This window comes from Nyctibius grandis, chromosome 5 (assembly GCF_013368605.1).
Source record: "Nyctibius grandis isolate bNycGra1 chromosome 5, bNycGra1.pri, whole genome shotgun sequence".
Classification (NCBI taxonomy): domain Eukaryota; kingdom Metazoa; phylum Chordata; class Aves; order Nyctibiiformes; family Nyctibiidae; genus Nyctibius; species Nyctibius grandis.
In genome coordinates, this window is record NC_090662.1 from 41794433 (window position 1) to 41820735 (window position 26303).

The 26303-nt window shown below is 44.5% G+C and overlaps 1 long non-coding RNA gene across 2 annotated transcripts; it reads left to right on the forward strand.

The window, feature by feature from the left end:
- On the forward strand, window positions 1-26013 carry LOC137663942 (uncharacterized). Of its 2 annotated transcripts, XR_011048236.1 has the most exons (4): window positions 1-147; window positions 23996-24105; window positions 25522-25662; window positions 25971-26013. It is a non-coding gene; the product is annotated as an uncharacterized lncRNA (long non-coding RNA). The 2 variants fall into 2 exon arrangements; XR_011048235.1 differs by lacking the exon at window positions 25971-26013 and having other exon boundaries at window positions 25522-25686.
- The last annotated feature ends 290 nt before the right edge of the window (window positions 26014-26303 follow it).

Genomic DNA, 26303 nt, shown 5'->3' on the forward strand with positions numbered 1-26303 from the left:
TGGCATGGCTTCCTGGGGCTCAAACATAGAGGAGGAAAAATCACAGTTAATAAAATCCACAGCACGCTCTCCTATCTGCTCTGCACAGCAGCCTGAAAAGGTGTTCCTGAGCACTCGTTCTGCAAAGCTTCAGACTCACTGCACTGTGTAAGTTATTTTTGTGTGCTTTGAAGCCTAAACTCTTGGTAGGTAACTTCAGGCAGTTGGCTGAGGCACCTGAGGCAGGACCAACATCCACCTTGGGCTTCCTCTGAAGCAAGGGGAGAGGAGACCCACCAGAGCCTGATTTGGATTCTGTTTACAAAACCATTCTCTTTACACAAGGGAAAAGGTGTGTGTGTGCTTCTGTAGGTGTGCAAAGAGGTGTATGTAAGTGTACTCACATCCTTACAGTTTTACAGGACAATTTGAAGCTGTCTGAAAATGCAGCCTAAGGTATTTAAAAGCAAAGAGCATAATCTATGGAGAGGAATAGAGTATCCTGCTAAAAATGTTTTATATCTGATCTGGGAATACTTATGGTTTAAGTGGGCTATAAATGAATACTTAACTGCTTTAGTGCTATGAAGTGATGACCCTCACGTGGCCTTGGGACATGCTGCATGGTCTCCTTTAGCTGCCACTCCACTGAAAATAACGGGAGCGTGTATAACAGAGCCAGCCTGGAGGGCAAGACTGCCTCAGGGAACTATCAGACCGTCCTCTGCATGATATAAGTCCCTAATATTTCCAAAACAATGTAATTCTGCAATAAATGCTATGTATGAATTCCAAATCGAAAGCACATGTAGGCTGAACCCCACATTTTAATACTTGGAATAGTACTGCTGTTGCTATACAAACCATAAATAATTTTCCTAAGAGATGAGATAAATATTGGTCACCTACTACATAAATCACTTTAGGGTAGTAAGGTTGTGTGGCAGAAAAACACAATTTAATATAAATTTTTGACAAATGAAAGTGCAAAGTTTGGCTTATTCCAATTCATTATATTTCTTATTGGAAGCTATGTGGACAATCCCTACACATTTGTTTTGTCCTTGTGAGCATTGCTAATTTTAGCATGAATGATCATTCATCTAAGAATTCATGCCTGAAATGAAATGCTTCACCATTTGTTATTCTCTTCTCATAAACGTTTGTTACCCAGTCACAAGAGGGAAAGCACAGAGTGACTACACAACTCCCCACACAGCACAAACAGTGAGTAGTAGCAAGAAGCATTCAGCCACTTTTGGAGATGAACTAAATCAGTCCAAGGTAATATTAGACATAAAGTTCTCTTCATTCCTTTCACGCTTCACCAGAGAAACAATGTCATCCTCAACCCAGAACAGCTCAGTTCTTCCCAGACAACACCTCAGCCCCACTGCTGAGCTTACTGGAGTTGGTGGCAGAATTAAACATCACACAGCCAGCCTCTCCCCCGCCGAGTTACAAGGGAGCAAAGCATGGAAGAGGGACTTCAGGCTCTCCTGCCTGCGTTTCACCATGCCTGTTCTTCCCTTGGCTTGTCAGGTGCGGTTGGTGTTGGCTTGCATCTTCCACCCAGCACCAAAAGAACAGCAGGAATTCCAAAGTCAGAAACGAAAACCAAATCAGTCCCTTTAACAAAGATCCAGATGGTCGTGATCAAGACTGAGCGTGTGCTAGGATGGGCTAAAGCAGAGCACCACAATCGGGTCTTTGTGTTCCGCAGCAGCATCCACATTCATACCCACCAGTGCTCCAGCACTATTTTCCATCAAAGAGTACCTGGGGTGACACATATCTCCCTATCCTTTAGAGTACCTGGGGTGATACCTATCTCCCTATCCTTTAGAGTATCTGGGGTGACACCCGTCTCCCTATCCTTTTCAGTTCAGCAAATCTGACACTGACAGTGTCCCTTTACCATGAGAGGATTCAGAAATCTGGATTCACAGCATCCGGTCTAATGTATTACATCACCAATCATCAACTTCATCACTACAAGAACAAGTGCAAAGTAGAGGCCAATCTGCAGCCAGCAAACTGGAGCAGTTGGGAAATTGTGTTTATAACACAAATATGCTCAGCTAAACTCATAAGCGTAAGTGTAATCAGCATAAGGCAATCAATTCCTACAGAAAATCTTCAGACCAGTTATGATTTCCTCTCTGTCTTCCACAACAGTTTACCTCCTTGTCCTAACAGATTTTCTCCTTATCTTTTAGTCTTCATTTTCAGTCCTAGTGATGTCCTCTTTCATCTTGTGGGGATCCCCTTATTAATAATCCTGGAGCAGTGTCTGCTCATAATCTTTTTTGCTGCTGAGCTCTGAGTCCTAGAATGTTTGGTACGAAGGACATTTTTTTTATCTGATACATTGAGCCTATCTTTTTTTTCCCCAGCACAAAGTCTCTCTAGATCCTGTTGAGAAAACTGTGCACATGTGTCTAGTATAGACCAGGGCTAGTATAACCAAAAAAGGCCAGAAAAAGGTATAAAAAAAAAAGTTCACATGGAAAAAAAGCCCTGAATTTCAAAGTCCCTAAGGCTGGAGAAAAAGTATATTTGTATGTTGAATGAGAAATAAACAACAGCAGGAATGAATGATTCAGGTTTTAATTGCAGCATTGGAATTATTATTAATTCTGTTACCCAAAAAATAAACCTGTAATTAAAGGTGAATACAATTCATTACCATTAATTACCATCCCAAGCAACTGAGAACGAAGGAAGGCAAGGCATAGCTCATACTGTGGTTGACACTGCGGTAGCCCAGTCCCCTGGTCTGGGCTGGAAACTTCCATGCTATGTAAATAATGATGTGCTCAAAGAGTCTTTATGACTGGAGCTTTAAAGGTGCATGTGATAGTTGAGGCTGCTTTCAAAACTGGTAGTTCTGCTTCTGTAGAGCTGTGGCTGCGGTGATGACTGATTTTCAAGTACCTCTGCTGCCATACGAGGCTGTGTAAGTGCTCCCTTGTGGCATTACTGCCAAGTGGGTGGGTGATGCTCAGGTAGCTACATTGAATATCATTGCACAGGACCTCCCGATTCCTCTCCCTGCTCATGTTTTGTGCACCAGTATGATGCCTTCCCTCTCCCTCTACTTCATGTCCCTGAAAAGAGGGTCTGAAAAAAGTGATCAATAAATGTGCAGAAATATGATTAACATTTCTCTTTTATATTAAGGTGAAGTGAATGTCCCATAATTGGCCTTTAAGGCACTTTGCAAAAAGGGCAGAAAGTATCAAAGGACTGTGTTAACTAAATTTCAGTAGCTTTGGGCTTTGCTTTGTTAGAGATTTCCTAGGCTAGTAAGCACATTTTAATCCCACACACCAATCAATTTTGCTTGGCAAGTTTCTCTCCTTGGTGCTTTCATCTCAGTTTATTGGTTCATAGTTGACTTGCACCTGCTTTGATTCATTTGTGGGCTAATCATTAGCCTTCCCTGTAAAGGTGTTTTTCTGCTAACTAGCCCCCACCTCTTCTTTTTTCAACTCTATGTACTTCTAATTACATCTCCTGCCAAAGGTGACCTGAATTTCTGTGTCACACTGGTCTGCCTTGGAGAGAGCAGTTTGGAGTGCAGCAGATAACACTACTTGTCGTTTTCATCACTGCATTAGTTCTGTTCCTTCATATTTGTAACTTTGAAATCAGTAAGATTTTCTCAATGTTTCAGTACCTTACATAAATAGTCCTTGGTGGGAACCACCTCATTCCGAAATGAAGAGAGCAAGTAACAGGCTCAATCATTTGGAAAAAGCAATTTGTTAGGGAGAGCAGAGCACTCACATTACTTTTGGTCCATCTTTATTGCTTCCAGAAGGCAACACTCTCAGGAAAGTTTTCATGGCCAGATGTTCAGCTTTTCCAGCTGTTGAAATATTTTTGGAAGGACCAACAGTCAAGATAAAATTACAGGTCACTGGGGTTACGCGCTGACCTTTGCAGGAAGAGGGTGGTTTGGCTCACAGACCGGCCTTCCTGGCCAAAAGTCTGCTAGGAGGTGAGTTCTGTGACATCCCTAATTGGACCTCATTATTCAACCTAATGACCTTGCTCAAGTCAGGGTATTACCCTGGAGTGCAGGACAGCAGAATCAAAGCATAGCAAGACCTGGTATTTTCAACCTTAGCAAAGCATCAACTAATTTATGTGCTGATCATTTCCATGTGATTAACATCACCTACTGATTGCCATTTCCAAACAAATAGGTATCAAGAAGCATCTTACATCACAAATGCAGAGCAAGAGGTCTCTGAATATGAGCTGCAATGCCAAAACCCAGTCCAGCACGATGGTATTTTCATCACATCTTGTGAAAGGAGGGGAAGTCAGCTCTGGGAGTCCCCTCCACTGCCCCAACACAGTCATCCAGCACCACCTGAAATCTCACCTACCCTCACATTGCTGCTCCAGGAGCAAGAAAGGTTTCCTAGAAGTCCTGTGTCACATCTTCCAACCCCCTGCAGGTATCTTGGGTGCATGAAAACCTCTTGAACAGCACTAGATACTCATGTGTGGGCAGCTGAACCTGCTTCTGGTGGGCAGTCAGCTGAACAAGACTGGCCATGGGCTAGTGGAAGGATTCAACTACATGAGCACAGGTTTCTAGTTCTGCTATATAAGCCCCAGTCCTGACATGGCAGGGGGCAAAGACCCTGAAGGTCCTCTGTCAGAGCCGTTAGCCCAGTTGGAAGGTCACTGCACCCTGGGTGTCCTAGACAGAAACTCCTTTCTGTAGGCAACTGAACAGAACCGTCCATCTTCCCTAGCTGGAAAGACAGCTGGTGCTCAGGCAGGCTCCTGTGTACTGACACCCACATGCAGGTTCCTTCATCTGGACTTGAATCTCAGTCCTGGTTTTCCAGAGGCAAGTTATATTAAGTGTTTCCAAACAGAAATGCCTTTGTTCTGCTTCTCAGACTGTGCCAAATTAGCAAGAGACACAAGAGGTTCTGCAAGGAGCTGTGACTTTACATAGCTGGCCATTTCACAGAATCACAGAATGGCTGGGGTTGTAAGGGACCTCTGGATATCATCTAGTCCAACCCCTGCTAAAGCAGGTTCCCCTAGAGTAGGTTGTACAGGGTCGCATCCAGGTTGGTTTTGAGTATCTCCAGAGAAGGAGACTCCACAACCTCTCTGGGCAGCCTGTTCCAGTGCTCTGTCACCCCCACAGTAAAGAAGTTTTTCCTCATATTGAGATGGAACTTCCCATGTTTCAGTTTGTGTCCGTTGCCCCTTGTTCTGTCGCTGAGCACCACTGAGATGAGTCTGTCTCCATCCTCTTGACACCCACCCTTAAGGTATTTGTAAGTTTTGATAAGATCCCCCCTCAGTCTTCTCTTCTCCAGGCTAAGCAGACCCAGCTCTCTCAATCTTTCCTCATGAGAGAGATGCTCCAGTCTTCTGATCATCTTCATTTAGTTAGCCATTGTTAAACAGATCAGTATGTAGTTGAAAATTGCAACCTTACGGGGACAATGTATAAAATCTCACCTGGCTGATTATAAAATCATTAACTATTTTATTGTTCTTTGCCTTCTGTTTTTTGAGAAGTAACAGGCATTTTTTCAGTTAAAAGAAATCACAGATTTATACTGAAATTGTACATTTGGTAATTGTTTAAAATCATCACTGCTTTTAATTATTCTTTCATTCAATTGTAATACTAAGGTGAAGAAAGCATCCAGAACAGCTAGATAATCTCTCAATGTCAGCATAAACTGGCCTAAGCAGAGGCTGACCCCAAAAGACCTGATTCCAGCTGCTTGTGCCCTCTGGTTCCAGCAGCAGCATCCTTGCAGCTGTGGGATGAGACAAGTCAGGGAATTATCATCTGAAAAGTAGTTTTGCTGGGTTTTATATCTGGTTAGTTCTCAGCCAGATGTGGCTCAGCCAGGGACTTCACAGACTCTGATGCTGGCACATGAGAAACACGGGAACAAGTGAATATGGATCAGCTTAAACCTATTCTGAAAACACAGTCTGGAAAAATATCTAACAAATTTTGAATTTATGTTCTGGGGCAATAAATACATTTTGCAACACTTGGACTAGGTGAAAACTATTAATAGCTTAAATGCTAAAGCCTTTGTTTTCTCTGCAAAGCAGCAGTGACTGATCAGTAGTCACTCTTGAGTGCTGATCTTGCAAGTCTAACAGTCTTTTCCCCACTGCTGAGTGAGTCCCAGATGGTTGATATAGCTGTTTGTCCTACATACTTATAAGGATCCATTATCTGGATAGCTGACTCGTGCAGCAAAAGATTTTCCAACCCAGAATATTCCCTCTCAGTGCTCTGTGCTATGGTTTTCAGGCATGCATGCAATATTTTAATTAATATATTTATTATTTATTATGGAGTCATTCCTTTGGAAAAGGCCTCCTTGCAAAAAAAGACTACATTTAACGCTGCAGTCAGAACATAGTGAGGATTGAGGTTGTTCCACTGCCGCAGGGCCAGAAATTTTGCAGCTGAGATTGTCATAAACTGAGCACCTGCCTGGTTCACCTTTGGATGTTTACGCCAGCGATGCTAATCTTGCAGCTCTAAAAAGCAGGCTGCAGGCCTGATGAAAAAAGGCAGGAGCTGTCTGATGGTTTGCAGGGCAGGGCAAGGCTGCAGGAAAAGACTATGCTTGCACTGAGGAAAAAGTAAAGTGTGGGGTTTTTTTTTTTGCAAGCAGTCCAGCATTTTATATAGTTGATAGCCTTGTTTTTCAGATTTTTTTTTTGAAAGATGGGTGGCAATGGTAGAATGTGTTTTTCTGAAGCAGGAGCAATGATCCTTTTTAAGAAATGCCCCTGCAAAGCCACAAGTCGCTGGTTTTACCTTCCAAAGCAGCAGCCGGTAGAAGCTGTAACCCCAGTGCAGGATGGCAGCAGGTGTCCAGGGTGGACTCTCCAGCTCACGGAGGCTGCTCTAAGCCTGGAGAAATGTCCTCCTCCAGCAAGCCAGCTCATCTCATCTCATTTCCCCTAAATGTAAGGGGAAAAGTGATGGCGAGCAGTGGGTAAGGTGCTGCTTGGAGAGCTCCGTTCCTGCTAGCAGGCAGGCTGAGCTGCCCTGAGCTGTGCAGCGTCTCCTTGCAGACCTTTCTTTCCACTCCACATGTGCACAGCAAAGGCAGAGTGCCTGTCAGCTGCCTACACAGGTCACCTCCATTCTCAAAATACACCTTCAATTTGGCATTCTCATACTGATTCAGGAGCACTTTGAAACTGGGAGCTGTTTGTAAAGGAAGGATAGCTCGTGTGCCCAGATTGCTTTTCACACAGAGTTATGTTCTATGGGTGGGTACAAACCCAAGCAGAGCATCTCTGCCTGCCAGCGCAGGACTGGACGCCTCATTGGCATGACACAGTGCCCCACAGAAAACATAGCCCTGATGTGTGCTAAAGCAGCTTTACAGCTTCTTGCCTGCAGCTGGCTCACACATCTGGCCTGGCTGGAGAAGGGCCCAGATGTGTCCATAACCAGCACATCCACGGACTGCAAGCTCTATGGCGTGAGCATCGTATTTTTGTCCAATATATGCTGAGCACCTATAGGAAAGCAACAGTCCATGCCTGGGGTTGCTGTGTGTCATAGTAACACAAAATGTAGTAAACAACCTCCATGTAAGACAAATAAACAAGGTGGCATTTCTGAAATTAAGGCTGGTTGCTGTGTTGCCCTGCTCATTGCAGAGCCCTTTTCACCTTGGCAAAGGGGAGCTCAGCTATCATTTGGAAACATAGCACAGCCATTTTTTACTTCCTGAATCACAGAAATCCTCATCACCCCATGCAAATGTTTAGAAACAGGCACCATGACCCCTCGTCATGTGCATAAGTCATGGGCCCAGCCAGTGCCAGAATGTTATAAGGAAAAGGTGTCACTGCAGCAGGTGCAGCAGCTGCTTAACAATGGATTTTTCTTCTCCTTTTCTGAGCATATTCACTGTTTGCTGAACTTTATACCGGCTCTCAGAGTACTGGCAGGTTTTCTGGCTTGGCATGCCTTTGAATTATACAGGAATTCTGAACTCCCTCTCAAATCCATTTAAACCCTCTATTAGCACAGTACTTCTGCTTAGACTAGTTTAAAAAAAAAAACAACAACAAAGCACAAAGCCAACAATAAATGTTGAAAATTTGCTTTGCCGTGGCCCCAACAGCTACACAGTCACTTGGTGCCTGCCTTCATAAGTCATCTTACAGTCCAGCCAAGATGATCTGCTTTAAAATACCCTTTTATTGCTTCACAGGTTATTAGCTTTTTTGCCATCACAGACTCAAAACAAGCCTGGGCTTCCTGGAACTGCTTGGACTCCATCCCCTCTTCTACTTCCAAATCAGAGACTTGTTTTAAAAGACACTGTGCTGGTTCAGACTGCAGCACTACCAGGGGCAAGCAGCTGATGGAGGAGACAAGGCTTGAAGCAGCTGAGCAAAAATGGGGGTAGCAGAGGGACATAATCTACTTCCTAAGGTGGAAGAAAGACAGCCTGTCCAGAGATCCCAGGCTAAGAGAGAGGAGTAGTCCTTCAGAGAATACCTCAGTCTTCGTCAGTATTTGCCCATTTTGTTAAAAAGGTGCTGGTCCCAAAGAAATCCTGGCCAATGTTAGTTGTGTTGGTTGTGCACAAAACGCACCTGGAAGGAGACATGCTTCTGGCAACAAGGCACCAAGACAGTCCCAAACTAGCTGCGCAGACTATCAGATACTTTTTTAACATCAGCACAAGAAATGGATTAGGAGCATTATGAGCCCCTTTGTAACACACTGAGATGGCTCACTGGGGCCAGGTCCTGTCGGAAGAGGACTACAGCCACTTAAAATTAATCTCTTTTATCAAACACCTCATGCAGTGCTTGGTGCATACTGAAAAAAGGCGCTAGATCAAGAAGACCATCCCAGATCTCATGTTTGTGGGGAGTTAATTTTGCTGGATTTATTCCCTTGATTTGAATCTAAAATGCTCTGGTAAGAATCTGCCTATGAGGAACGATGGAGACAATAGCAAATCTAGTTAACTTCAGGATGTTTTTGGTCTTGGTGCTGTAGAGGAGGCTTCTGGCAGCAGCTTGGCTCAAGGTGGCAGAGTACTTCTGATGTGCACAGATTTTGGTTTCTCGCTTTTCTTGATTGTGTGAGGACTGGAAGACTGAAATATCTATATTTAGTTATTTGCATGTGTGCTAGGTGTCTAAGGTCCCTATAACGGATACCTTGTCAATACAGTCAGTGCCTGTCCATGCCATTAAGGGTCTACTTCTCGTCAAACTAAATTATTTTCTAGAATCCTTTGACTGTATTGGGAAGTTAAACACCCTTGGACATGGCCAGGTTGTTGACAGCTGCTGAATGCCAGACTAGGTGCTCCAGGGCATTCTTCCAGGCCTCCACGTGATGCACTAGGAGGTCCTGGGTTGCATCTGCCACCTCCTTGTTTATGTCTCAGATTCCCTGCAGCATCTCAGGCAACATGAGAAGTCTCTGTGGAGGCAATTGAATCACCCTCTGAGCTCAGGTGTCAACATCTCTATGCAAACACTTCAGCATAGATACTCCAGTCTTAAGCTGAATCTTATTTAACACAGCTGTGTGGCAGCTAACACAGACAGTCTGCACAACAAGGCTTTGCTGCACCTCCCCAGACTTGTGTGTGGTGGGACAACCAAACACCGCAGCACCATGCTCAGCCTGCAGCTTGGGGTTTTTGTCCCTGCATGCCTTCTGCTCAGTAGGGAAGTTCTTGCTCTTTTGCTCTGTGCAAGGACCTTGTCCATGGTCTTCTGTGCCTTGTTGCTGGTCTAGCTGAATGGGGTTTGTTGTAGATTTTCCCAAACTAGCCTTGCATATTGGGCTGATTTGCCCTTTAGCAGTGTTCATGTCAGCAATGCTGTTAAGTGTTATGACACTTAACTGTCATTAGACATTGGAACGGGCTGCCCAGGGAGGTGGTGGAGTCACCATCTCTGGATGCGTTTAAGAAAAGACTGGACATGGCACTTAGTGCCATGGTCTAGTTGACATGGTGGTGTCAGTGCAATGGTTGGACTCGATGATCCCAGAGGTCTCTTCCAACCTGATGGATTCTGTGATTTTGTGATTCTGTGACCTTTGGTAGGAAATGGAAATGTTTTTCCCGTAGCTGACAATGGTCTCACTGATGATATCACAACTCTATGATGTGACTATTTTACCCAAAGTGCCCTGGGCCCCTGTCATGCTCTCCTGGCACCCTCCCTTCCTCCTGCAGATGTGCAGGAGTTGTGCTGACAGCATTTTCTGAAAATCTCTGCACATTCTCCAAAAAAAATCTCTGAAATTCTCCAAAAGGGGAATTTCCCAAGACAAAGAGGAAACCACAGTAGGAGGATCTGCCCAGGGCTTGTCAGAAGACAGCAGGTATAATTCCTGGGAACTCCTTTTCCCTAATCCTACTGATTCACACTATTGGGCACTGTTTCATTCAAATAAATATTAGGAAAAAGATGTCCCAATCAGATCTTTTTATAAGAAAAAAAAAGAGAAAGGATATGACCCATTCTGAATAAGGAAGCTGTTGAATTCATGAAAGATTTCAGCTAAATGTTAGATAAAACTCCAGAACCAGAGAGCAGGTATAAACATGAATGGGATTGGTGAGTTTGAGTCAAGTTACCTTTTTTTAATACATTTTAGAAAGTGAGGGATTGATGGACAACCGTCAAATCTCCAGGTTTTTGCCAACCTCCATGTAGCCTCACCATGACACCTTTTTTTCTTTTTTCTGAAAACCTTATTAAGAGTCTTGTTTAAACATGCTTCTGAGGACCAGCTGCCATCCACCTCCTGTAGTTTCACAGGCAATAGGTGGACTGTGGCTTGAGAGCCAGTGATGCCAGCAGGCTCAATCCCTGTAAATGGCTGAAGTGAGGACATCTCAGCACCCACAACCCACGCTGGGCTGAAGTAATCCATGGTGCTGGTATAGGAGGTGAGCACTGCTCACTACCTGCACTGGGAAGAGTGAAGCCATGGGGCAGTGTCACTCCTCCCTCTACTCTGCTGAGGCAGGCAAGTGCCTGGTGGCATACCAAAATGTCCAGGCAGATGTTGCACCTGTGTGAGTCACAGCACACTGGCACTTGTACCCTTTACATGAAGCAACATGGGCCGGAATGCCTTCTCCACTGACACACACAAATACCCTGTGTTAACAGCGCCTTCTTCCATTTTATTTCCTCACAGATCTTCTCAGAATATTTTCTGTTTGGTTTTGTTTTCACTGATTTAAAATGCAGAGAAAGGAACGCAAAGTAGATTTTTGCTCAGCAACAGTCTAGATGAAGCAAGTTTAAAAAAAAATTTAAATAACTAAGCTTGGCTTCTCATTCAGAATGACGCCAAATATATAAAATACATAATTACTGTCATATGTAACTGGTTTTTGTAACTTGAATAAAATGAAAGACAAAATAAAATGCTTGCTTCATTGTTTCTTTCTGATTCACTGCCTACAAACCTGTAGTGCTTGAAGAGGATGTCAAAACATGAGCTGGATGGGAACTTTTCAGTTAAATGTTTTTCACCAGAAAATGCTGTTTCATTGAAACCAAAACTTTTCAAGGAAATCTATATCTGTAGTTGAAACTTTTGTTAGAAAGGTTTTGGGGTTCAGAATGATATTTCTGATTAAAAGGAGAAAGAGACAAGCAGACAGATAACCTTAATGCGCAAGACCAAGCATTGCCTGAGTTTGATTCCCCTCACCAGGTGAAGGAATGAGTTGCTGCCTTATCAAATGCTTTCTCTCTTTTCCCTCATTTATTTTTCTCAAAAATTCAACAGCCTTTTGATCATCAGTGTAACTAAAATGACTGCTGAAATATCAAAAAGTTTTGCAAGCTAGAGCTCTCATTTCTAGCTAGCCTGACTAATAGCCAAATGTACGAGTTTTCTTGGGATGTCTGTTGAACTCCAGTTCCAGAAAGATTTAAGGCTATGAAAGATTAAAATAAAAGCATAAACCAGAGAAATTTCCACAGGGAACATCAGATATAAGTTCTTGTAATAGGTTTGTGTGACTCATAGAGTGGCTAAACACTGTTGCCCTTCATTTTTGGAAAAGTCCAAAACTGACCTTCGTCAAGTAGTTACCCAATGGCTGGTTTGGGGCAGGCAATCCAAGGTAATCTCTTCAGGGCGTTCAAGGATGTGGGATAGCAGACTTGGAAGCCAGAAGGTAGCCACTGTAGCACACAAGTTGTTAGCAAGCAAACCCAGGGGATCTTCCTCAGCCCAGGAAGAAAGCACCGCTGATTGGAGCTGGGTATTGCGCATCCAGTCACCAGAGCCTGTGGCCCTTAACAGTGAAAGCCGTCCCACCACCACTGCATTCATTTTAAAAGTGTTTGCGGTTGCACTTGTCCATGCATCTTCCCTGGCTAGCTCTGTAGGTTGTGCTTCCTGTATTCTCTCCTCCTAAAGAAGTAAAATGAAAAAGCACGCACCACAGAAGCAGGAGGTTTAAGATACCAAAGACTTGTAACTTAAGCTAGTTATTTGTATTTTCATGATCTGACAAATCTCCTTTCCCAGGCTGAGAATCCTGGTTTAGGAAATGCTGTAACTGTGATGTTATGGACGTTGAAGAGCACTGGAGAACAAGTCTGACCCTTACACACACAGTGATATTTTCAGGAAATTCACTGGCTTTGTCCATTATCAAAACTACAGAGCTTTGTTAAGCTTTAGCTGAATTTCTCTGTTTGCATTTGCAAGGGAGTTGCATTTTCGGCAGTGGGGGTGACAAAGTTTGACCCAACACACCTATGTTGCCTTTGGTCAGCTCTCATATAAGACAAGCGAAATGGCATATCTCTGTGGGACTCAGCTGATGAAGGATCTAAGTCCAGGAAATTTACCATCAGTTTAATGCAAACCCTTTACGGCTTGCCAGTGGCAGTAAGCAGGTAAGTAGAATATCATGATCGATGATCACAACGGCTGGTGATAGACTGGGGAGACCTAACATTGACATCTGACATGAGGCCGTTATCCATCACGGCTCCGACTGCTGTCTTCTGATTACGAGTGGGCTGAATTATTGAGCAGACCTAATTCATGGCAAGCTGCCACTTGCAATCCTGTGAAGGGTGAATGTAATAAGAAACAAATGCCTCGACTACAATTTTATATTGTCTCCAAGTCTCTCCCAATGTGCTTCCCTGCTGGGTAAAAAAAGGCGAGGGGGGAGGTTTAACTGCATGCTGAATGGCTTTGCATGGCAGTGACAGGTATTCAGAGGCAATAAGACTGTCTCCAAAGACCCAGCACCAAAAAAATGTTAAGCAAGTGCCAAGGCAGCACCTTTGAAAAGGAGAAGCCTCGCTTAAAAGTTTGGCAGGATCAAACCTTCTATTATAGTCCTCCCTTCACCCCCCAAAACTCTCAGACAAAGACCATGAACTTCTGAGACTATAACTGAATGCAAAATCATCAGCAAAAGCATGCTCCAGTGACACAACTTATTTGGATGTGCGTCAGTGTAGGAACTGGCACTTGCCCCGTCTATGTTCATAGTCCAACTTCTCTGCCACAGAGAGCCAGGATCTGCGATTTTCAGTCCAAGGGCATTTCTGACATTTCAACACTCATTTTCACCACAAAATCAAAAAGAAAAGTTCAGGCTTTCAAAGTGTCCCCCCTAGAGGAGTATGGCTCAGTGGCAAGACAAGGTGGACACAGTGATGTCGGTGATGGAAGATGGAGCTGCCCGTGCGACATGGAGCAGCACTTGCCTCCAGCTCAAGGCCACACACCAGGCACTGCCACCATGCCAGGGACCCTGAGGTGGATGGGACGGCAAATTCAGTGCCAGGGAAGGATGTGCCAGGAAAGCACAGCCCTGCTGCACCCTCCCACAGCCTGGCCCCTGACTTTTGGGTCTTTTCCAGTCAAATGAATCAAGTGTGATCAGGAGTAAATGTGACCAGAAAACTGATTCATAAATGTTCACCTGATCTTTTAAGAGGGTGAAGTAAAACTCTATCAATCAAATTCATGTAAGCAAGCTACCAGTGGGGAAATACCATCTCTGAGTTAGCACTGAAAGAAATAATAATCTCAGTTATTTCTTCCTATAAAATCGACTCCATTCTCGTTCCTCTTTATGAAAAGTGCCTATAAATTTTCTTTGCATAAGAAAGGAAGTAATAACAAAACCAGCTACACACTATGAAGTAATACTTTTGAATTAAAAAAAAGTTCCTAATGGAAAATCCCCTTTCCTTGTATTCAGAGATGCTTTCAATTATCTTCAAAAATTAGATCCCTGAATGGTGCACAACTTTGCTCTCAGTGATGCTGATACAGTGCTATTAAAGTCAATGAGATTACACGTGTTTGAATGACAGCAGAACACAGCCCTCCATGTTTATTGCAAATGCATTTGTAAAACGTATTCCAAAGGATAAAAAGTGCATAAATAAATGCAGCCTCTGTAAATACCAACATTTTTACTGAATGGATGTATGTGTTTTTAAACAAATTCATGCAAACAGAAGTGGATTTCTGGCTTTTTCCTTTAAGTTACCTTCCACACTTTGCAGATTTGCCTGGCCAGGCCTTATCTCCTAATCCTCCACCTGTAACTGCAGCAAAATATATGAAGAAAACTCCAGTAAAATTTCAGTAATACAACCATCACTTTAACTGTGTATACATTTTTATTTTGAGCTTTTTGTATTTTGATTAATTGTCGGAGCATGAATAGGTTGTATTATAGACTATTAACTCCCAGCAGTCCCAGTGCTGGGAGTGTTTCTAGGGAGGCAGGTCTCCTTTTGATCCTACCAGACCTTAATGATACTGTTTGTATGAATATTGGCAGTGGTTTTTTTTTTAAATTCAGTATTAATTGAATCCTGATTTCATTATTTTCCACATATTGTGCTTTTCCATGAGAACCACGACTCATGCCAACAAATGCCTAGAGAAATATCTTCACCTTGTAAGCTGCAAAATACATTCAACCATCCAGTTAATCCATGGCAGCAATTTGGAAGTCTGCAGAGCAGAACACAGCTGGCTGGCAATGAGCATATTGTTATTAAATGTAAGCAACATGTGACATTCATCTCAAATTAATTTTTGAGAGAAAATGCATGCACATTGCAACAACCTATAATAAAGAACTAAAAGAAAATGCTGCAATACGTATTTGCAAAGTTCATTTCTGCAGCAGGTTTGTACACATTAATTAGTTTTATTCAGTGATTGATTGAAGCAGAGAAGAGACCAGTAGAGAGACCTGACTATTGGATGTACCAGGGCTGAAGTCCTTGCTCCATTTTAGCCAGCTGCGTTGTTGAAGTCGCAGGTGTTGTTTTGTGAAACTGCTACTCACGTGAAAACCACAAACTGTCAGGTCTGCAGCAGGACTTTACCTTGAATAATCTCGTGTAAAGGCTGTGCCTCTGTGAAGTGCTGTCTGGGGTTTCCTAACACGTTCTCCTGGACGGTGAATACCGACATCGTGCCGTATTGGAAAGAGAGAGTTTCTGCAGAAGAGTTTGGCAATAAAATGAACGTAATTTTAATTACAATTTTCCATAGGAAATATTGCCTTTTCAAGAAAAACTCTGTACACTCAAAATGTTTAAAAGACAGATATTTGTTTTTTTAGCAGCTGATAACCAGTTTCCCTCACCAAAAACTGCTGAAAATTTACGGGGTTTCTAGCACCACTGTTTCAATGAAAAGCAACAATGTTCAAAGAAAAGATGTATTTTTCAAAAGATTCTATTTAAACAAAGTTCTGATTTATCTTCAAAACAGAATGCTTTTGATGGAAATCTTTTGGCCTGCCCTTTTGCAGAGAATAAACCTTGCTGGAAGGTGGCAAAGTAAATTGGAAGTCATTGCTAGGCCACTCTCCATCATCTTTGCTAAGTCGTGGGGAACGGGAGAGGTGCCTGAGGACTGGAGGAAAGCGAATGTCACTCCAGTCTTCAAAAAGAGCAAGAAGGAGGACCCGGGGAACTATAGACCGGTCAGCCTCACCTCCATCCCCGGAAAGGTGATGGAACAACTTGTCCTTGGTGCTGTCTCTAGGCACATCAAGGATAGGGGGATCATTAGGGGCACTCAGCATGGCTTCACCAAGGGGAAGTCATGCTTAACCAACTTGATAGCCTTTTATGAGGACGTAACCCGGTGGATAGATGATGGTAGAGCTGTGGATGTGGTCTATCTCGATTTCAGTACAGCGTTTGACACGGTCTCCCACAGCATCCTCGCAGCTAAACTGAGGAAGTGTGGTCTGGATGATCGGGTAGTGAGGTGGATTGTGAACTGGCTGAAGGAAAGAAGCCAGAGAGTGGTGGTCAATGGGACAGAGTCCAGTTGGAGGCCTGTGTCTAGCGGAGTCCCTCAAGGGTCGGTACTGGGACCAGTTCTATTCAATATATTCATTAATGACTTGGATGAGGGAATAGAGTGCACTGTCAGCAAGTTCGCTGATGACACAAAACTGGGAGGAGTGGCTGACACAAAGGAAGGCTGCACAGCCATTCAGAGAGACCTGGACAGGCTGGAGAGTTGGGCTGGGAGAAATTTAATGAAATATAACAAGGGCAAGTGTAGAGTCCTGCATTTGGGCAAGAACAACCCCATGTACCAGTACAAGTTGGGGACAGACCTGTTGGAGAGCAGAGTAGGGGAAAGGGACCTGGGGGTCCTAGTGGACAGCAGGATGACCATGAGCCAGCAGTGTGCCCTTGTGGCCAAGAAGGCCAATGGCATCCTGGGGTGTATTAGAAGGGGTGTGGTTAGCAGGTCAAGAGAGGTTCTCCTCCCCCTCTACTCTGCCCTGGTGAGGCCGCATCTGGAATATTGTGTCCAGTTCTGGGCCTCTCAGTTCAAGAAGGACAGGGAACTGCTAGAGAGAGTCCAGCGCAGAGCCACGAAGATGATGAAGGGAGTGGAACATCTCCCTTATGAGGAGAGGCTGAGGGAGCTGGGTCTCTTTAGCTTAGAGAAGAGGAGACTGAGGGGTGACCTCATTAATGTTTATAAATATGTAAAGGGCAAGTGTCATGAGGATGGAGCCAGGCTCTTCTCAGTGACATCCCTTGACAGGACAAGGGGCAATGGGTGCAAGCTGGAACACAGGAGGTTCCACATAAATATGAGGAAAAACTTCTTTACGGTGAGGGTGACTGAACACTGGAACAGGCTGCCCAGAGAGGTTGTGGAGTCTCCTTCTCTTGAGACATTCAAAACCCGCCTGGACGCATTCCTGTGTGATATGGTCTAGGGAATCCTGCTCCGGCAGGGGGATTGGACTAGATGATCTTTCGAGGTCCCTTCCAATCCCTAACATTCTGTGATTCTGTGATTCTGTAAATCCCCTCAAGTCATGTACGTCGAAACTCTACAAAACATTATTAGGAAACGGAAACCCCATCAAAATCACTGCAAGTCAGCCTCTAAATATTCGTAAGGTTTTCTATGTGTCATCCTTTTGAAAGCCCTCCCTAGTACACCACAAAGTTTTGATAAGAGCCTCACATCTGACAGCCCAAGCCTGAACAGTCGGAAACGTCAAACGGTACCTTAAACCAGCGTGTATGGGAAGCCGTGGGGACAGGCTGTGTGGGATGCAGTTTTCTTCGATGCTGGCTGTAGAAGACTGGGTGGTCTGCAAAGCAGGTGATGGTTTTTAACTCACAGGAATCCATAGCACATCCCAGGTTGAGAAGTGTTTTCCTGTGAGTGCTACCATGTCCAGTTACTGTAAATCACTGCTTTTCCAGCTGTCCCCCAGCACCTGCACTCCCTCAACTTTTGCCTGGACACAGTACCCTCCGTGGGTACTAAACACAGCCAGTGATGGGGAGAAATTGTACATAAAATGCTGTGTATTCTGCAAACCCTCACTTCACGGCCCCCTGCCATGTGCTGCTGCAGCAGCGGGGGATCCTGCCTGCCCAGGGGGACCGTGAGAAGAGCAGCCTGAGTGCCTTGTCCGGTCAGGCTCAGGGACTTCCATGTCCAGCTCATCCTATTCACATGCAAAATGCAGTTTTGAGCCCATTTTTTGGGCTGCCTACCCCACAAGCAATTTGCAGTGGGGCTGCAAAGACAGGTTGATGTCTGCTATCACCACAGATTTTACCTAAACCTGTGCCAGCGTGTGCTTCTGCAGTCTGCCCTGTGTGAGAGCTGGCCTCTTGCTTACCCTCAGCAGTCCTGGGCAGATGTGTCTGAGAAGGTGTGAAATGGTTGTGGATAAACACAAGGACAAGAAGACCCAGCTGACTCCCTCTGGCTGCTTGAGATAAACGCTGTTGTTGCTTAAGATGTGCCAGCATGTCAGGCTGCAGACAGAGACAACTTTTCTCATGGAATTGATAACAAAATCATATTAATCATTGCCATTATTTATTGACTATATGTAAGTTTACCGTCTCTATAGGCTGATCTTCAGGTCTTCAGAGCCCGCTCTGATCAGAGATGTGCGTAACTTATGTTGCCTGAGGGTCACTTGGGTGCATTTCACCTAGGAGGTCCCTCCCTCACTCTTCATTCCTGATGATCCTTTGCTATGCAAGGAGCTAATTTCCTCCTAATCTGTATACAACAGTCAATGATGACCTTCTCACACAAAGCCTGGCTGCATTTGCTAGTGAGTTGGGAGAGCAACACGTTCCCATGCTCTCCATCAGCCAGGGTGCCTAGAGCATGTCCTGGTCCCTGCACAAGTTTCCTATGGAGAAATGTGGTTTATTTGTACTGGCAGCAGGTCTGGTGGCCATCTCAAGCTCAGAGAGGCATGGAGAGGACATAGAGGGGATAAATAACAGTCTGCAACGGGGCCAGAAACCAGCCCATCGCTTCTGCACTCACATGCATGATACCAGTGTGGGGACCGCATGCTCCCTCCTCCCCAGGGATGGAGGATGGAGCTCTCTTCCCAGAGCCCCAAGTTCTCCTCACTTTTGGCTTCATGCAGCGCACAGAGCTGACAACATCCCATCAGGAACAGTAACAGGAGAAAGAGGCACAGAACAAAGTGCTGATGTGGTTTGTTCACAGTCAGGGAAGCCTCAGTTGCGGAGTGCAGTTTTTTTGTCATTTTTGTCATTTTAAAATTAAAGATTGTTTTCCACCATTAAGTATGCCAGGCATAGCTCCTGCTCTACACCTAAGTCCACTTTCCCAGGGAAACAAAGCTTACATCTATCCCGTTGGTCAGTGTGTCTCTCACTGTTGGTCTCACACTAATTTTAGCACTCATGGCCAATTTCATCCAGATTTGATGGCAGGACAGAGCTTTCATGAAACACGGGGGCTTAGAAGAGAAACTCTATTAGGTCCCACCAAAGAGCAGTTAGATACAAGGGAGAGCCGTGCTGGCCACCAGACTTCACTAGTAGTGCTGCCCCTGAAATGGCCCAGGGTATTTCTTATCCCACATCCAGTTTGCCTGGCAGGTACCTCACGGCCGAGCAAGTGTTTCACTTTTCTTCCAGCCCAGCCCTGTGATGTGAGCAGCCATAAAGGTTAGAAGGGGAAAATTACTGAAGGGAAGAAATTGTCTGCTGAAAAGTACAGACAGAAAGAGCGGCCAGCCTGGGACTGTGAGCCTGAGGACAGGGCTTGTGAACCAGAAACATCCTTGAAAAGTATAGCTGGGCTACCTAGAAATGGGAGGCATCCTGAGATACCACCATATGCACAAAACCAAGGGACTGTAACGGCAATTTATTATCTGAGAAGGTGGAAAACAGTCTGGGAAAATAAAATTGCTCTGAAAGAACAGAAAACATCACCATGTATTGTCTGTTACAGGTCAAAAATAGAAATTAACAGCATCTGTTTGCTGCTCGAAGTAGGATTTCCTACACCCTCTATGGCCCTATGTGATAAAAAGAATCCAAAATGGAGTCCCTCTCTCTCTGAGAGCTTCCCGGCTGAATCCCACACTAACTTTCCATGGGATCTCAGACTCTTATTGGGGACCCTGCGCTGACCCCAGACACCGTGATATGAGACTCTCTCTGTTACCTTGTTGGTTCAAACTGTCGTCCCCTCTTTTGGGGATGGCTGGGTGTGTTATCTCCACCCCGGATCGGTTGGTCCCCCCTCTTTTGGGATCGTTTGGCTCCTTCTGAAATCTGTCTAATTCGCTTTGTATTGATACCATATATATTCATATAAGTGATCTAACATATCTGCTGTTATGTTGTTAACAAGTTTGCTTTGCTGATGATAAGTTGTAGTAATCAGTAATAGTACGTAACTACTTGGTTGTTGCTGTTATTAGTTATACTACAATACTAATTGATTCTATTATTGATTGATACCTTACTATTGATTGATACCATATAATTGATTGCTGCTAGCGATTTGTAATAGCTTGATAAATATATATTCGTTCATATTTGATTTATTAATCATAGGTATATTTGCTAGTGGTGATTTTTGTGGTATTTATGGTAATCTGTAATAAAGTAGAGACGTTTAGAGGACAAAGCCTCCATGTCCTTGTGTATTACAGAATCCTACAAACCCATGGTCGTGATCTCTACGCTAACCCCTTAGGTCGTGATACCCCATCAGGACCCCGTGGTTCGGATGTGCCATGCATGCACTGAGTGGGCGAGGTCTCAGCCTATGGGGTCCCTGCAAGGCAGGGCTGGGGAGGCAGCTGCCCCCCCACAGGGTTTGGAACTCCACAAGGGGAAGAAAGGGGAAAACAATTCAATGATTTCAGATTTGATCGAGAAGTGACTGCCCAGAAGGTGACATTTTTCTAAGGGCAATAACACACTTCACGATGAGACAGAAAGAAATTTCTATTTTTTCTTCTCTTTCAAATAGGTTCCTTTTTTAATTGGTAGCAGTGGTGGCCGTAGATCAAAGCAGACTGTGATATACTGCAGATGATGCATCATCCTTTGAAATACACTTGCTTGAGATGAGCGCTGCTGGACACACAGCAATTTGATTCCCTTCGGGTGCTATAGAAATCTGTCTATTAATAATAACCATTACCATTTCCCTAAACTTTCATTGCAGTTTCCAGTCATTACGAGGGGCTGGGGAGCTTTGCCCCTGAAATCCCAAAGAAGAGACACTGAATTGCTGTGCACAGGACACCAGCACGCTCCATGCAGAAACACAGGCTTGCTTCTCAGATGACCTCTTGCAGTACTCCCGTGGAAATGCCATAAGCCAGAACAATCGATTGTGGGTTTTTTCCCTCTGTGCTCAGTCCCTTGATGAGTCTTGCTACTTGGCAACTGTAGCGTGTAAATGCTGAAGCCAACAACATGGCAAGCAGGTGTTGATTTCCCCCCAGTTTACTCTATTCATGTAATTTTCTTAGCAATTCTTGCATGAGCACAGGCTCAGAAAAAAAAAAAAAAGCTGTGTACATAGAAGGGCAAAGCTACCTGAAAGCAAAAATACTCTCAATACCTCTAACCTGAGAGTTTGATGTTAAGAAATGCTGGACATCCACAGCTTCATAGCTATTGAACTCAGCGGCAGCTGCTAGTGCTTGACTGCTCCCAAAACCAGAAGCTCCTGAAACCAAAAGCTCCCTATGGGAATATATTGCTGTTCTGAGGGGACTTCTGCTGAAAGACTCTAGACAAGTACATGGGTTAGTTAGCAGCTGGCCACGCTGTGCTAATTTTAGAAAGCTGCAAACATATAACCTTCCAGCCAAGGGCGGCAAATTTACTCTTGGATGAATTGCGGAGAAATGAATCAGGCTTTCAAACCCCCATCGGTGCAAGCTTGCTAGCCTACACGTAACTGCCACACAATGGTCTGTAGTGGGCTTATCAAGGCCAGGTGCATCCCAGTGCGAAACAGAGTGATCTTGTGATCAAGTCCTGTGCTGGCAGAGGTCTTTTGCCTTGGCAAAAGGCCCACAGCTTTACTAGCTTTGCATCCAAACCCTAACAAACCAGTTCATCTTTTCTATCATTGGCTTAACTGGAATTTACTAATGATGTAGTACTTAGGGACGTAGTTTAGTGGTGTACTTGGCAGCGTTAGGTTAGTGGTTGGACTCGATGATCTTAAAGGTCCTTTCCAACCAAAACAATTCTATGATTCTATGAATGATTACTGCTGGTAAGTTAAGTGAGAAGCTGATTTAACTAGGGCAGGGCTCCCCTTAGCTTTTTATTTGCATTTTCTACCCTGTTAAGCATCGCAGCTGCAGTTAAATCAATTGGCACCATCTGTCCAGATACCTATTTTCAATTGCCCATTGGTAGAACCTAATCTCAGTTAATGTTTCAGCTCATGCTTTAACTTATCTACCAGTGGCTGCAGTATGTCCAGTTCCTTTTTCAAAAGGTAAGCATGAAACAGAAACTGAATGGAGGTCTCCAGCAACAGTATTTTTTTCCCTAAAGGAAGCCACAGCAGCAGAGCAGGCCTATGCCCTGTGAGATGCTCTGCATTCCCTGCAGAGCTGTGTGCAGCAAAAGCCACCCGCGCACCCCAGGGGTAAGCCAGCTCTTGTCTTGGGGTACAGTGGTAGGTGTGGGTCAGTGTGGAAAGATGGAGAACAGGAGTGAAATACTCCACATGATGAAGTAAAAGCAAATTTTATCTGTAAGACAGCCAAAATGTTATGCACAATTCATTCTTCCAGAGGTATCAAGTGCTGAAGTCAGAGAACATGAAGGCACTGAGAACCTCAGCAAATGAGGCCCAAAGAGCATCATTACAGAGAAAGCATCTGTGCAGACACTGAGTGGGGACATAAACCACGGTGAGCATAGGAGTTGCCACACAGCGCTAATCATCTTCCAGCCCCGTGCAAAAGAGCCATCTGTGTTTATTCCAAGATGCCTAGGGAGGGCTGCTTCCCACCCAGCCCAGATCAAGTGTGTCCACAAAGCTCTCATGGTCTTAAATAAGCAGTGCACACTCGTGTCCTTAGCCTCCTTCCTGCATGGAGACTTCACAGACACCTGTGGACCACCAGCAGGATACATCCCACCAGGGTGTGCCCTGCTCTGCCCCACTATGCTAAATAACGGCATTAAATCCACAGCTGACCTCCAGCTTTGTGCATGCTATAATCTGTAAGGGCAGCTTTTCTTTATGCCGCATTTCATAGAATCAGAATGGTTTGGGTTGGAAGGGACCTTAAAGATCATCTAGTTCCAACTCCCCTGCCACAGGCAGGCACACCTTTCCACTAGACCAAGTTGCTCAAAGCCCCATCCAACCTGGCCTTGAACAGTTCCAGGGAGGGGGCAGCCACAACTTCTCTGGGCAACCTGTTCCAGTGTCTCACTACCCTCACAGTAAAGAATTTCTTCCTAATATCTAATCTAAATCTACCCTCTTTCAGTTTAAAACCATTCCCCCTCATCCTATCACTCCATGCCCTTATAAAAAGTCCCTCTCCAGCTTTCCTGTAGGCCCCCCTCAGATACTGCTCTAAGGTCTCCCAGAGCCTTCTCTTCTCCAGGCTGAAAAACCCCAACTCTCTCAGCCTGTCTTCATAGGAGAGGTGCTCCAGAAGAAACATGTGAAGAACCATTTGAAGATTGAGGCCACTCTTGGCCTTCTGCCACCTTGTACCTGTCCGTTTCATGAGTCTCTTCTCCTGCAGACCCCTTCAGAGCAGGACACAACCACTCCTGTCTTTGCATGGCAACTAGGACAGCGGGACTCGAAGCAGCCCTAGGGCTCCTTTGCCATCAGGCAAATAACAACTTTGTACAATGTACTCTTACAATTTAACCAATTTCGGAAAGCAATTGGACATATAATGTTAGGAAAAGCCTTGGGCGGGGTAGAATAGGGCTGATCCTCGGTGCCTCGCCACGTGGTGAGGCTTTGGTGAGCTGAGCAAGCAGGAGCAGCAGTCTGAAGGCACTTCCTGGTTTTTGTACAGGTTTCCCCCCCACGTTTTGCAGAGAAAGTCTGTTTTTTACAAAATGAGATGCAAACAAAAGTGTTACTAATTCAAACTGCAAGTCCTTTTTTTTACAGGGATCTTCCTGAGAAACAGACAAGCACAGAATCAAACAAGGAAAAAAAAAACCTAAATCTTCACCATGGCCCTGAGAACAAGTGATAGAAATCACCAGTTCCTGCTGAAGGTGAGCGGAATTGATTTGCAGCCAGAAGAAACTGCTTAGCTGTGCATGAAAGACTCGATCCTGCTGTGCTGACTCAGACAAACCTGCTGCTTAAACATGCAGCCCAACACTTCAGATAAGGTATTTTTCCAACGCTCAAGCTCTCTGTTCAAAATCAGAGCAATGACTCTCTACCCTGCACTTACCAACACGTGCACAAGTGTGTGTAAGTCTCCGCTGTGGAGCAGAAGTGGGCTTCTCCTGGCCGTGGGATGACTGCGCACTAGACAGTCTGACTTTTTAAAGGCACATGTCTGCAGTAGTATTCGCCATGCACAATTCAAATATAACCACCAGGCTTTTCAAAGCCGCCTGAAAAATCAAAGTCAGCCATTTCACCGTGCCCGCAGGCACTGGGGCAATTCCCTCTGAGCAGGGTTGCACCGTATGCTTAGGTGAGCCAGACACTGCCCTCAAACCCATCCCCCTTGCTACAAATTGGTCTCCCAGAATTTCAGACATTAGGGGCAGGAGGCAGAGCGGTTATTTTTGCTAATGGAAAGACCATTAGGAAATGGTCTCATCTGTGGGACCCCACAGATTTACTCGGTCTCATGTTGTTTCTGAAATGCAGAGTGACCTGGAGAGGGGAGGGAATAGTCGGTGGCAAAAGTTGCAGATGACACCAAATTATTCAGGGTACTTAAACCTGAAGCTGACTTTGGAGACCTGCAAAAATATTTCATGGTGCTGAGTGACAGGGTAATAAGCAGAAAAGCTGATAAACTGATAAGCAATAAAAAAGACTGATAAGCACCGACCAGCATACTTTAGACAAAAAAGATGTACAAGATGATGGGCCTGAACTGCTACTGCTCAGGAAAGAAACTTTGACATCACCGCGGAAAGTTCTTTGAAAACTTCTGTCAACACTCAGGAGCTGTTAAAAGGCAATGTTAACACTTCTTAAGAAAAGTGTAGAGCACAAAATAGGGCTCATCATTTTGCCAGTGAATAAATCCATGGTGTACGTGCACCTCAAATACTTTGTGCAGTTCTGGTAATGCCACCTTCCAAAAAAAATAAAAAAAAGAGTGGATGACTGGAAGCATCCTACAAAGGTGCAGGGTGGCTTCCACTGATGGAGAGCTAAAGCCTCAGAGCCTCCTCAGTCTGGAAAAGCAATGGGCATGTCAGACGCCTGCAGACATGAGCGGTGTGGAGCAAGGGATGGGGTTTTTATCGCTGCCACCAGGTACTGTGGGAGCCACGAGTGCAAAGACAGCACTCCAGGGCAAGATGAATTCATGAAGTTTTGGTCCCGTATGTGCCTGTCGGGGTGCAGCTCTAGATTGGGGAGGGGGGCGGGTCCCATGTCCCTTACTGCTGGAGGCTAAATGAGATTTTTCTGTGCTTTCCCCATTTCTGTACTCTAAGGGAGGCTTCTGCTGATGGCCGTTTTCACAGGAGAGATGGTCTCCAGGTGGATCCTTGAGGTGACCTCCCCTGACTCTTCTTCCATTACACATTCTCGTGTTGAGCATACCTGGACAGGGAAAGTTGTCGAGATTTATGGAGGTAACCTAATAAAGTCTAAGCAAACTAAAGACAAACTTTGCTTGTGTTCTCTTAACCTAAATGTATCCACTAAAGATAATCTTTTTTTCTTGAGGTTTCATCACATACCTAACAGATTCGTAGTGATTTATTGGCCATGATTTATTCATGATCTAAGTGGTTGATGTAGTCATTGTTTGCAAAACTATTACAGAAGCCTCACTTTGATGGCTTCTTTCTGGCCAAAATTCAAGTTAAAATAGGATATAAATTATTATATTGTGCCTCAAAGACTTTCTATTCTGATTTTTTTCTTTTCCCTTTTACAGTCTAGAGGGGCACTGAGCCTGTAGCAGTGTGTGAGTGAAGGTGTAACAGTGCAGTCTTTGATGACTTTCATATGTAATCTCAGCAGGAGACTGTACTACTTTCCTTAAAACAATTTTTGTTATTACAATATCTTATTCAAAAGTTCATGGAGACCCATTTCTACCCTGATCAATGGTCATTGGTATCTTTATCCAGAACTGATGAAGCAGGAGACACCCTGACACTTATGGAGTGTGGAAGTCCTTCACTTCAGCACATAGGGCAGAGTCTGCCCTAATTCATAAGGACATAAGAGCCAGGTTCATCAGCTCCTGCTGATGCCTGCTGGTATT